At 40.9% G+C, this 12,022-nt stretch overlaps 1 long non-coding RNA gene across 1 annotated transcript; it reads right to left on the reverse strand.

Moving 5' to 3' along the window:
- Positions 1-9,302: 9,302 nt before the first annotated feature.
- On the reverse strand, positions 9,303-11,596 carry LOC131157542 (uncharacterized). Its single transcript, XR_009137282.1, has 2 exons — positions 10,941-11,596; positions 9,303-10,841 (listed from the first exon to the last, which is right to left on the reverse strand). It is a non-coding gene; the product is annotated as an uncharacterized LOC131157542 (long non-coding RNA).
- Positions 11,597-12,022: the final 426 nt, after the last annotated feature.

The following is a 12,022-nucleotide window of genomic DNA, read 5'->3' on the forward strand; positions in this document are numbered from 1 at the left end:
CAATTTTTCATACTAACTTCTAACTACAAAGTGAAACCCTAATATCAAATAAAACTTCTAAAAATAAAATTTAAGATAATTTGCGCAAAATAAATTTTAGAACAATGGGCCACTAGTGAAACAAAATAAAACTGGAAATAGTGCAACTCGGTCCCTTTATCGATGCCAAGAATGGAAGGTTAACTAAACACAACATACTCTGCAAAAAGTAAATGATCGGAATAAGGCAATGGTTAGTAAATAGAAAATAAAGGTAATAAAAGCTACATTATGCTTATAAAATGTAATTTTTGAAAAACTTTTTTTTATTCTAGAAAACTAAATTTAATCTCATCATCAACATTTAGAATTCGGATATAATACATATTATGATATTTTTATATCAAATTATCAATATGCATAATAATAATTAGAGTGTAGAACCTTGTGGACACACAAATATGTTAGATTAATAGAAACAAAACAAAATATTTAGAATCAGTGTCACACCCATTCGCATGTAAATAGGGCCCACAGTTAGAATATCAGATATATCATAAATACTAGAGGAAGGGACACAACAAATCAGTGCTCACCCTCTAGAATCTTAAAGCAGGTCAAATAGGCAAGTCTATCTTCAAAACATAATATAAAATATAGAAATAACAGTTTTTTGAAATAAAATTTCTAAAAATAAAATTTAAAATGAAATTAACTTTACTATCCACTTCCTAAGAAATGAAAGGTAAGAATCAGAGTCACCCACCAAAGGATTATTTGTACCTAAGCATCATACATGTTAAGACAATTGTTTATGTATATGCATGCTATGGAATATGGATGAATAAGCTAATTGTTGTTGCTACAAATTTTATCTTGAATGCTTACATCATAAAATTAATTTTTATAGAGATAAATAAATATTTGCCAAACTATCAAATCAAAACATAGAAAAATATATGTTGGGAATTAACAACAAATTCCCGAAACATGTGAGAAACAAAATAGAGAAAGAATACACGCCAAAAAAAAATCAATCACACGCACAAGACAGTATTTACGTGGTTCGACAATTTTGTCTACGTGCACGGAGTTGCAGGGATTTCACTATTATCAGGGAAAAAAATACAGAGAGTGCGGAGGTACAATGCTCTCTCTTCCTCTCTCTCGTGCAGTGTGACTGCTTACTCTAATCACCAAAAAACAATCATTTTATATGCTACGAGTAGGGTTCCGAATGAATTACAAAACGGGCCGAAAAATTTTCACGGCCCGGACCCGCACATGTACGCCTTATGGTCCAATCCTTCACTCCATGAACTAAACCTTATAATAGAAATATCTTATTAAAGAAAAATTGGGTTATCATCCAGATTTAACACAATTAGATTCCACAAAAGCCCAACAATATCTTGATTATAGGAAAAAACATATATATTTTTTAGTCTGATGGAGCTACTGCTAACCTTTTAGGTATGATTAAGTATCACGATACTACTATTTGAAAAGAACTTATGTCATGTTTGGGAGCATAGATTTCAAATTTTGAATTTTGATTTTGATGAATTTGAACAAATTTTAATTTAATTTTATATTAAGTTTTATCCAAATTCAATACAAATCCAAATCCAAAACCTCTCTAAACATAAGATTAAAGTAAACATATGTTCGGAAAAAAATTTTGCCCTCCAAAACACTTGTCCCATGGGTAATACCCTAAAATAACTGCACTATTTCAAGTTTGATTAAACATGGGCCTTGATTCTTTAATTATGACACAATGATTACTTTTTTATTTATATATTAGGTCCTTTCGCAACCATTTGGTATCTCAATCATGCATGTGAAATTCATCACCTCGGGAAATCTTAAGAAGATGTTATATATTACCCAGCTTTTGAGTCTCATTGTTGGATTCAGTACGCACACAAGCAATGAATGATGCTCCTAATGCATGAAATTAAAGGCTTAAAGCCATTTTATTATGCTAGATTTTTCTAAAATTTTTCTTAGTCTTCGTACAATTTCTACAATTGTTTTAGCATTTTCGAAAAATTTGAATTTTTGTGGCATTTTTGGATTTTTTTTAATGAAAATTACGAAATTTTTGCCTTTTTTTTTTTTTTTAATTTTTAAGTTTTTTTTTTTGTGATTTAAATAAAATAATGAAAAAAATATAAATTATTGAAATTATTTTTTTCTAATTTGAATTTTTTTTATTTTTAAAAAGCAAATTTTAAAAAAATAAAATCCTATTTTTATTTTTATTTCTTTTATTTTTTACAAAAAAAAAATATAAAAATTAATCATAGTCATAATAAAAAATAATAATTATAGTCATAAAAATATAAATCCTATTAAGGTTACTAAACTTTTAATAGAGATCCCTCTGTTAGATATGCATATGTGGAAGGCATTTTTTGCGCATGACAGTAGGGGTTCGACTTGGGCTGAATATAGTAATACTCTCTATCATCATTTGCAGCTATTGACAAGGAATTACTATTAAGGGTAAGGTTCAAATTTGAATTAGTTGAGTTACTTCTAATATCGTAGACCCATTTACAATTCTCCCCAATGGGAGGCTTACTTGGTGAAAGATTGTTACTTATAAAAATAATCAAAGGAGAAGAACAAATAGATGACTGACTACCTAATGCGACAAATGCAAAGAATCGCAATCTCTTGAAGCGTCTAATTTCGAATAAACTATGTCTATGTCACTATAAAAGTTTTCACTACTCAAGAGATCCAATGAAATTGATGTTGCAAAATCTCTTATGGAGACAAGTTTAATAGGCAACAAAAGGATCTCACCTATTTCCTAGAGGAGTTGAGTATGACACCTATGTTGGGGAATAAAATCTAGAGCAACAATCACACATGAATAAAAATTTAAACACATCCACAATGGAACACTGGATTTACGTGATTCGGTCCAAACTGACCTACGTCCACGGGAGCACACACCACTGCACTATAAACTGGAGAATAAATACAACGAGGAGGAGCCATACTGCTCAACTCTACTCTCTCTCTCTATCACACCTCAACTCTCTGCACAACACACTCTGCACTCAGTTCTCTCTGCAACACACCTCACTACACATTAAGCTCTCCACACTCAACACATATATCTATACAAGAGGGAGCGGAGAGTTCAAAGAAGGTGGCTGCAGATTTCAACAAAATCTGCAGCGTAGGTGGCCACCGATCTTCAGTGTCAAAGGTGGTGGCTGGGTTGGTGCAGCTGTCAGCGGCTCCACACCTGCAAATTCAACAATCTCCCACTTGGAGGTGGAGACAGCATCTAAACCAATGTATATGCAAATGTTGTGCTCATATCTGTCTTCAATCATGAAAACCAACTGAAGTTGAGCATAACTTCAGTTTCTCTGTAGTTACCACCTTTGTCAACATGTCAGCTGGATTTCTGCTGCCTTGAATCTTTTCAAGTGTCAGTACTCCATCCTCTAATAGAGATCTGATGAAGTGATAACGCAATCCGATATGTTTGGTTCTGGAATGAAATGCAGAGTTCTTTTTCAGATGTATCGCACTTTGATTGTCGCTGTACAAAACATTCCTCTCCTACTTTAACCCAAGCTCTGTCAACAAACCTTGAAGCCAAATCATCTATTTGCTGGCTTCTGTCACTGCTACGTACTCAGCTTCTGTAGTGGATAGGGTTACAATCTTTTGTATCTACGACATCCAACTAACAGCTGTTTTGCCAACAATGAATACGTATCCGGTGGTGCTCCTACGGTGATCATTTTCACCAGCAAAATCGGCATCTACATACCCTTTGACTTTCAATTCTCCTTTTCTGAAACATAAGCACTTATCAGTAGTGCCTCTGAGGTACCTGAAGATCCACTTCACTGCTTCCCAGTGAGTCTTTCGTAGATTAGACATGAATCTACTGACTGCTCCCACTGCTTGGCCAATATCTGGTCTGGTACAAACCATAGCATACATGAGACTTCCAATGACTGAGGCGTAAGGTACCTTAGCCATGAAGTCCTTCTCTTCATCAGTCTGGGGAACCTGATCCTTGGAGAGGCGAAAGTGTCCTGCCAAAGGTGTATTTACTGCTTTGGCGTTGCTCATGTTAAACCTCTGTAGAACACGGCCAATGTACTCCAACTGAGACAGTTGCAATGTTCCTTGTCACTTATCTCTGGAGATTCGCATCCCAAGTATCTGCTTCGCTGAGCCTAAGTCTTTCATGTCAAATTCCATTGACAATTGCTGCTTCAATTTCCTGATCTCTTCTATATATGGTCCTGCGATCAACATGTCATCCACATATAACAACAAAATGATATAGCTATATCGATACCTCTTGAAGTAGCAACAGTGGTCGACATTACACTTTAGAAAATCATTCCTGTGCATAAAGCCGTCAAATTTTCAGTACCATTGTCTGGGAGCTTGTTTGAGACCTTTCAAGCTCTTCTTTAACCTGCACACCAAATTCTCTTTACCTTTCTCTGAGAATCCTTCTGGTTGATGCATGTAAATTTCCTCATCAAGATCACCATGAAGAAACGCCTTCTTCACATCTAACTACTCAAGATGTAAACCCTTTGAGGCAACAATACTAAAAATAGATCTGATGGTTGTCAACTTCACAACTGGTGCAAAAATGTCAGTGTAGTCAATTCCTTCCTTTTGCTCGAAGCCTTTAACTACCAATCGAGCCTTGTATCTCCTGAAACCATCATGCTCCTCTTTGATTCTGTACACCCACTTGTTGTGAAGGGCCTTCTTACCTTTGGGCAACTCAGCTAGTTCCCACGTTCTGTTGGAGGTGAGGGACTTTATCTCGTCCTTCATTGCAAGCTCCCACTTGCTCACATCTCCTGCCTGACATACTTCATCATAGCATTCGGGCTCTCCTCCATCTGTAAGAAGTAAATAATCTATATACCTTATGTTTGGTACATGGGGCCGAGTAGATCTCCTAAGCTCCGGAGCTGGAGTAGGAGACGGTGATGTGACGATCTGCTTCACTGGTTCCTCCACCTGAGGATTCTCAGCATTTTTCTGTTGTGTCCCGACACACTCTGGGACATCATCCATATCTACACAGATTGATTCTCTCTGAACTGGTTCGGTGGATTCAGCTGTGTGCCTATCTTTGTACATCACCTTTTCATCAAAAATCACATCTCTGCTTCCGATCACCCTTTTGTTTTCATCATCCCAAATGCGGTATCCAAATTCATCTCCACCATAACCGATGAAAGTGCATTTCCGGGATTTTGGATCCAGCTTATCCTTGACATGATCATTGATATGTACATATGCAAACCAACCAAAAACTTTCAAATGTGAAAGTCTTACCTCTTTGTTACTCCAAACTTCTTCTGGTAGGCAATTGTCCAACGGTACTAAAGGACTTCTATTAATCAAATAAGCTGCTGTGTTGACTGCATGTGCCCAAAACATCTTTGGAAAGCCTGACTGCATACGCATGCTTCTGGCTTTTTCTGTCAACGTTCTGTTCATCCGCTCAGCTATGCTGTTGTGTTGAGGCGTACCTGGCACAGTCCTTTCCATTCTGATACCATGCTCATAGTAGAATTTCTTGAACTCGGTGTCAACATACTCTCCATCGTTATCAGTTCTCAGCCTTTTGATTTTTAAACTAGTTTCATTTTCTACCATCGCTTTCCAATTTTTAAAAGCATCAAAAACATCATATTTATACTTCAGGAAGTAAACCCATACCTTCCGTGAATGATCATCGATAAACGTGACGAAGTAATGCTTTCCTCCTGTAGACGAAATGGTTGTTGGTCCCCATACATCTGAATGGACTAGCTCAAGTCTTTCCTTTTTCGGGGTACTGAGGTTTGTCTGGAAACTGACTCTCTTCTGTTTTCCAAATATGCAATCCTCACATGTGTCGATCTTCACTGACTGTAAATTACTCAACTTACCCTTTGAGTGCATCACCTTGAGTCCCTTCTCACTCAGGTGTCTAAGTCGTTGATGCCATAGGTTGCTATCATCATTTCCTGTAGCAATTGTAGTAGACATACATGTATCAGGAGTTACATAAAGAGTACCACTTTTCTTACCTTGAGCAATTGTCAATGCACCCTTCGAAATCTTCCATTCATCACCAATGAAATATGTGTTATAACCTTCATCTGCCAATTGACCGATTGAGATCAAATTCTTCCTCAGGTCTGGAATATGTTTGACATCCTTCAGCTTCCATACTGACCCATTCATTTTGATCTTCACTGTCCCCTTACCGGCAATGTCGCAAGGTTGATCATTGCCCAGATATACTTTATCGAAATTACCTGATGTATACTCCTCTAAGCAATCTCTGCTGCAAGTGGCATGGAATGAAACTCCAGAGTCTAACACCCAAGACTCCTTTTTGCTTTCCAAATAGCAGATCAACAAATCATCAATTTCGGAAGCAATATTTGCTTCTGTCTTTGCCCTCGTCTCTTTCTTTTGACTTCTACACTGGTTCTTGTAATGACCAGTCTTTCCACAGTTCTAGCACTCAATAACTTTCCTGCTCTGAGAACCTGTGTCCTGAGTACCTCTAGAATCTCTGGATTTGGACCTCCTGCTCCTGGATCTGCTACGATTGTTAGATCATCCATGCCCACTTCCCTTTCCTCGGCTTTCTACATTCAAAGCTGAACTTGAAGTGGAGGCATTGTCCGACTGCATTCTGATCTCCTCTATCAAAATCATGGTGATAACCTCGTCGTATTTCAGTTTTGATTTTCCTGCAGAGCTACTGATCGCAGTGACAATACCTTTCCAACTCTCAAGCAGCTGACTGAGAATTAATAGGGCACGGATCTCACTATCAAAGGTAATCCTGATCGAGGCGAGTTGATCTGACAACTCGTTGAAATTATTTAAGTGTCTGCTGAAACTTTCACCTGCAGACATGCTATGGTAAACAATCTCTTCATTAGATGTACCTTATTTGCGGCCGATGGCTGCTTGTACATGTTAGATAGCGCATCTATAAAGGGCCTTGGTGGTTGTCAAGTGCTTGATGTTGAAGGCAACAGACTTTGCCAACGTCATCCTCATGGCTCTGAGGGCTTTTCAGTCAAGCAACTCCCACTCGCTCTCTTTCATGGATTCTGACTTCTCCACCAGTGGTAAGTGCAACTCCTTACCAAACAAGAAGTCCTCGATCTGCATTTTCCAAAAACCGAAGTTCGTGCCATCAAACATCTCGATGTGAGAGCTCTTTTCGTTCGACATCTCAATTTGATGATCTAGAGATGGAATTAGCTCAATCAGACAACACGGTTGGATCCGGAACTGCCGAAAACCCTAGAAATGGCTTAAGTCGCTCGAAAAACGGACCAAAAATGACTTCGAAAAGCCAAGTCAAACTTTTGGTCAAACTTGGTCAACCCTGCTGACGGGGTACTGTGGGGCTCACTGATGACGTGGCACTATGGGGTCCACTGCTGACATGGCACTGTGCCCTACCTACAGACGAGTAACTGTGGGGCCCACTTGATGACGTGGCATTGACGTGCGCGTGGGGCCCGACTGACGTGGTAGCTGGCTAGACGCTTACTTGGTGATGACATAGCGTGCTGACTGGGCGCGGTCCACTGACGTGGATGGTTGACGTGGACTGTCTTCTTCCTTCCGCTGAGTTGCCAATCGATCGCCGGCGAGTGGATGCGCGTGCAGGGACTAGCAGTGTGTTTGTTGGCGCATGAAGGAGCGTGTAGGGGCGTGGAAACGTCCCCTTGTCGCTGGCGGCCCGTGTGGGCACGTGCAGTGTGTTCCAAGCTCTATTCGAGCTCTGGTTACCTGCGTTAGCTTCGTCTCGTCGAGAGGAGTTTGATGGCAGCCTCAAAATCAAAATTTGAGCTACTGGATAGAGGCTCAAAATTCGAAATTTTTTCTCTAATGTGGCGATTCTACTCCAACCAAGCTCTGATACCAATTGTTGGGGAATAAAATCTGGAGCAACAATCACACACGAATAAAAATTCAAGCACATCCACAATGGAACACTGGATTTACGTGGTTCGGTCCAAACTGACCTACGTCCACGGGAGCACACACCACTGCACTATAAACTGGAGAATAAATACAACGAGGAGGAGCCACATTGCTCAACTCCACTCTCTCCCTCTATCACACCTCAACTCTCTGCACAACACACTTTGCACTCAGTTCTCTCTGCAACACACCTCACTACACATTAAGCTCTCCACACTCAACACACACATATATATACAAGAGGGAGCGGAGAGTTCAAAGAGGGTGGTTGCAAATTTTAACAAAATCTGCAGCGTAGGTGGCTGCCGGTCTTTAGTGTCAAAGGTGGTGGCTGGGTTGGTGCAACTGTCAGCAGCTCCACACCTGCAAATTCAACAACCCATGCTTGATTTGGTTCATAAATAGGCTGTCGCTAGAGATGTGTCATTGTTCTAGAAAATATAGAAGTACTTAACACTGAAATACAAAGTTAATCGAGTTAACCGACATGATGAAGATGACATCTCACCTAAGACAAACATGGAGTTAGGGGTAATAAAAGTGCATATCACCCAATTATTTTCCTGCCACAACGTCGTATTGCATTAAGCTCTTTTGATATTGTTTCCTCAAAGTTTGACTTTGATGATGATAGCCAGAAGAACTAGTAGAGAACTGACACTATCATGTCTCTTTCATTAGAATGAAGCTAATAACGTTTTCTTGAAAAAACAATTTCAAATCTTCATCACGAATCCATTTTATTTTCTAGATTTGATCGATGATTTTATCTACTAATTCATAAATGTTTTAATTGCTTCTCTCAACCAGCTCTCAAATTCCAAGTGAAGAAAACTCTGGACCTTCCATAAAATGGAAGTGAATACAGAAACCTGATGAAGGAAAGCATTGCCACATCTCCACATGCATCCATGAAAGCATTGTTATGTGTCTCCCAATAGCATTGGCATTATGATGTTAAGTAGAGGAGTCATAAGTGAAAACTTTCAAGAAAGAACAAATTACAAGCTATCGAGACCCAACTACCTAATCATCAACATCAAATAGAACGGTTTCACCTTGAAACAATTCCAAGAAATTTAATCCTCATTGCCCAATCTATGGAGCTTGTTCCAAAGAACATGCTCGAGCAATGGAAGGGACAACCCTGGGAGGCACTGTATCCCCTCTTGCAAGGCATGAACACATGGTCGTTTGTGCACGCCAGTGAGATTTTGACGGTAACCAAGCCATACAAGACTTTTTTATGCTTATGTTTCTAAATCACTATTATCATTCAGCATAAATAAACAAATCACAAAATGATAAAAAGAGAAGGATCCTTTTTTTTTAATGCTAATTAAACAGTCTGCTAAGTTGAGTGAGTGAATTGTCGCTTCATTACATTTGGTCGACCAGGGTTCATTTTTACGTGCATCACAGTGGATCCAATATTAATTATAAAATTCAAATAAAATACGGGTTAATTTGTTCGTTGTACGGCGATGCCGATCAACCATATTATGTTTGCTGCGTAGCGCGATGTTGATCAACGATATCCAACTGACTCTGCAACCTCCTCTCTGACGCTTCTGCTTCTCTCTCTCTCTCTCTCTCTCTCTCTCTCACTCAGTTTCTCCGAACAATGCCATTCCCGACGAACATCCATAAGCTCCCGTCTCCTCAACCTGGACTCTCTGCAAGGAAAAATTGTCCTTCAAAATATCCCAATAAACCTTAATTAGCATCTTTCTCAAGAACGTCTCAACAATGGCAATACACATTTCTCTGTTTCATCCCCGCGTTGTGTTTCCTTTCATGTTCTTGACCCTCATTTCTTATGCCACAGCGCAGCCTCGACAACGTACGTAAGCTATTAATTAATTCCCCATTGAAACCTCATCATCATCATCACCATCTTCTTCTTCTTCTTCTTCTTCTTCTTCTTCTTTTCTTTAACAAATATCTTGATTAATTTCATTGCAGGAGCAAGTTACTTGAAGTTTGTGTTTAACGCCACAGAGTTCCCATCAGAAGACTATTACGACTACATCATAGTCGGAGGAGGAACCGCCGGTTGCCCCTTGGCCGCCACGCTCTCTGCAAAATTTCGGGTTCTTGTTCTTGAACGAGGCGGCGTCCCTTACGGCAACCCCAACCTCATGACCCAAGAAGGTTTCTTGAACACACTCACCAACGTCGACGCCTACCATTCCCCCGCCCAAGCCTTCACCTCCGAAGACGGAGTCCCCAACGCCCGCGGCCGCGTCCTCGGCGGCAGCAGCGCCATCAACGCCGGCTTCTACAGCCGCGCCGACTCAGATTTCTTCAAGAAGTCCGGCGTTAATTGGAACCTCCACGCTGTGAACGAGTCCTACGAGTGGGTGGAGAGGGCCGTCGTGTTCCGGCCGCAGCTCAAGAATTGGCAATCCGCCGTCCGAGACGGTCTCCTAGAGGCCGGCATCGACCCCTACAATGGGTTCACCACCGAACACGTTGTGGGCACCAAAATTGGGGCTTCCACTTTTGATAGCTCAGGGAGGAGACACAGTTCTGCGGATCTTCTCGACTACGCAAAGCCGACGAATATTAGAGTTGCTGCCCATGCAACCGTTGAGAGAGTACTGATCGCTCCGTCTTCAGGCGCGTCAGGTTTCAAACAATCGGCAATTGGGGTTGTTTACCGCGACGCCAGGGGGCGGTTCCACCACGCTATGGTGGGCAAAAGAGGCGAGGTGATACTAAGCGCCGGCGCCATCGGGAGCCCCCAGCTGCTGCTTCTCAGCGGCATTGGGGCGCGGCGTTACCTGTCGTCGTGGGGAATTCCGGTGGCGCATCATCTTCCCTATGTGGGCCAATTCCTGTATGACAATCCAAGGAATGGCATTTCAATTGTTCCCCCAAGCCCACTGGAGCATTCCCTCATACAGGTGGTGGGCATTACGAATTCAGGTACTTACCTTGAAGCGGCCTCGAACGTGATACCATTCGCATCCCCTGATCGCTCGGTCTTCATTCGGAATCCATCTTCTCCCATTTACCTCACCGTAGCCACCCTCATGGAGAAGATCGCTGGGCCACTCTCAACCGGTTCACTCCGGCTGGCTTCCACCGACGTCAGGATCAACCCAATCGTCCGGTTTAATTACTTCACCAATCCCGTGGATGTGCAGCGATGCGTGAAAGGTATGCGCAAGATTGGGGACGTGTTGAGGAGCCGATCCATGCAGGATTTCAAATTCAGGGAGTGGTTCGGGGGCGGAGATTTCAGGTTCGTCGGGCCTGTGTTGCCGATAGATCAAGCTGATAATGTGTTGATGGCGGAGTTCTGCCGCCACACAGTGAGCACCATATGGCATTACCACGGGGGCTGCCTCGTGGGGAAGGTGGTCAATCACGATTTCCAGGTGATGGGCATCGATGCTCTCCGCGTGGTCGACGGGTCGACGTTCGCCGTATCTCCGGGAACTAACCCACAGGCGACTCTAATGATGCTTGGCCGGTGAGTTTTAGTTTTGCTGTCAAATTTGTCGTTCATGTTTGTTTCTGAGGAGTGATTGTAGGAAACGATGACAAATTTGTTCGCTTGCTTTTGCAGGTATGTTGGACTGAAGATAATTGAAGAAAGAAGGAGATAAGGGATACGACTACATTCAACTTGGGGTTTCTCTCGTCTTTTGTGTTTTCCTATTTGGTTCTCATTTGTTACGTTGTGAGACTCTTATGCCTATAGTTACAATATATGGTAAGAACTCAAATAGGTAGATAAGTTTTTAACTTTTTCATTTCATAGAAGAGGGTGAGGTATATAATCTTGTTGATTCGTCCATTCAAAGCAAAAGAATGTACAAGAAAAAAAAAATTTAAGAGGAAGAAAGAAGTAATTGTAGTATGATATGAGTTTGAAAGCATAAAGTTGGATACTTTAAGCATGTTGCTTCTTTTTTTTTTTTGATCAAAAGGGTGAATGTACATTGATCAAAATGCATGTGTACATCTACACTAGGCATATCCCTAGGCTTGAAAGTTACATGAAGTTCCA

Source organism: Malania oleifera, chromosome 6, assembly GCF_029873635.1.
Source record: "Malania oleifera isolate guangnan ecotype guangnan chromosome 6, ASM2987363v1, whole genome shotgun sequence".
Lineage (NCBI taxonomy): Eukaryota > Viridiplantae > Streptophyta > Magnoliopsida > Santalales > Ximeniaceae > Malania > Malania oleifera.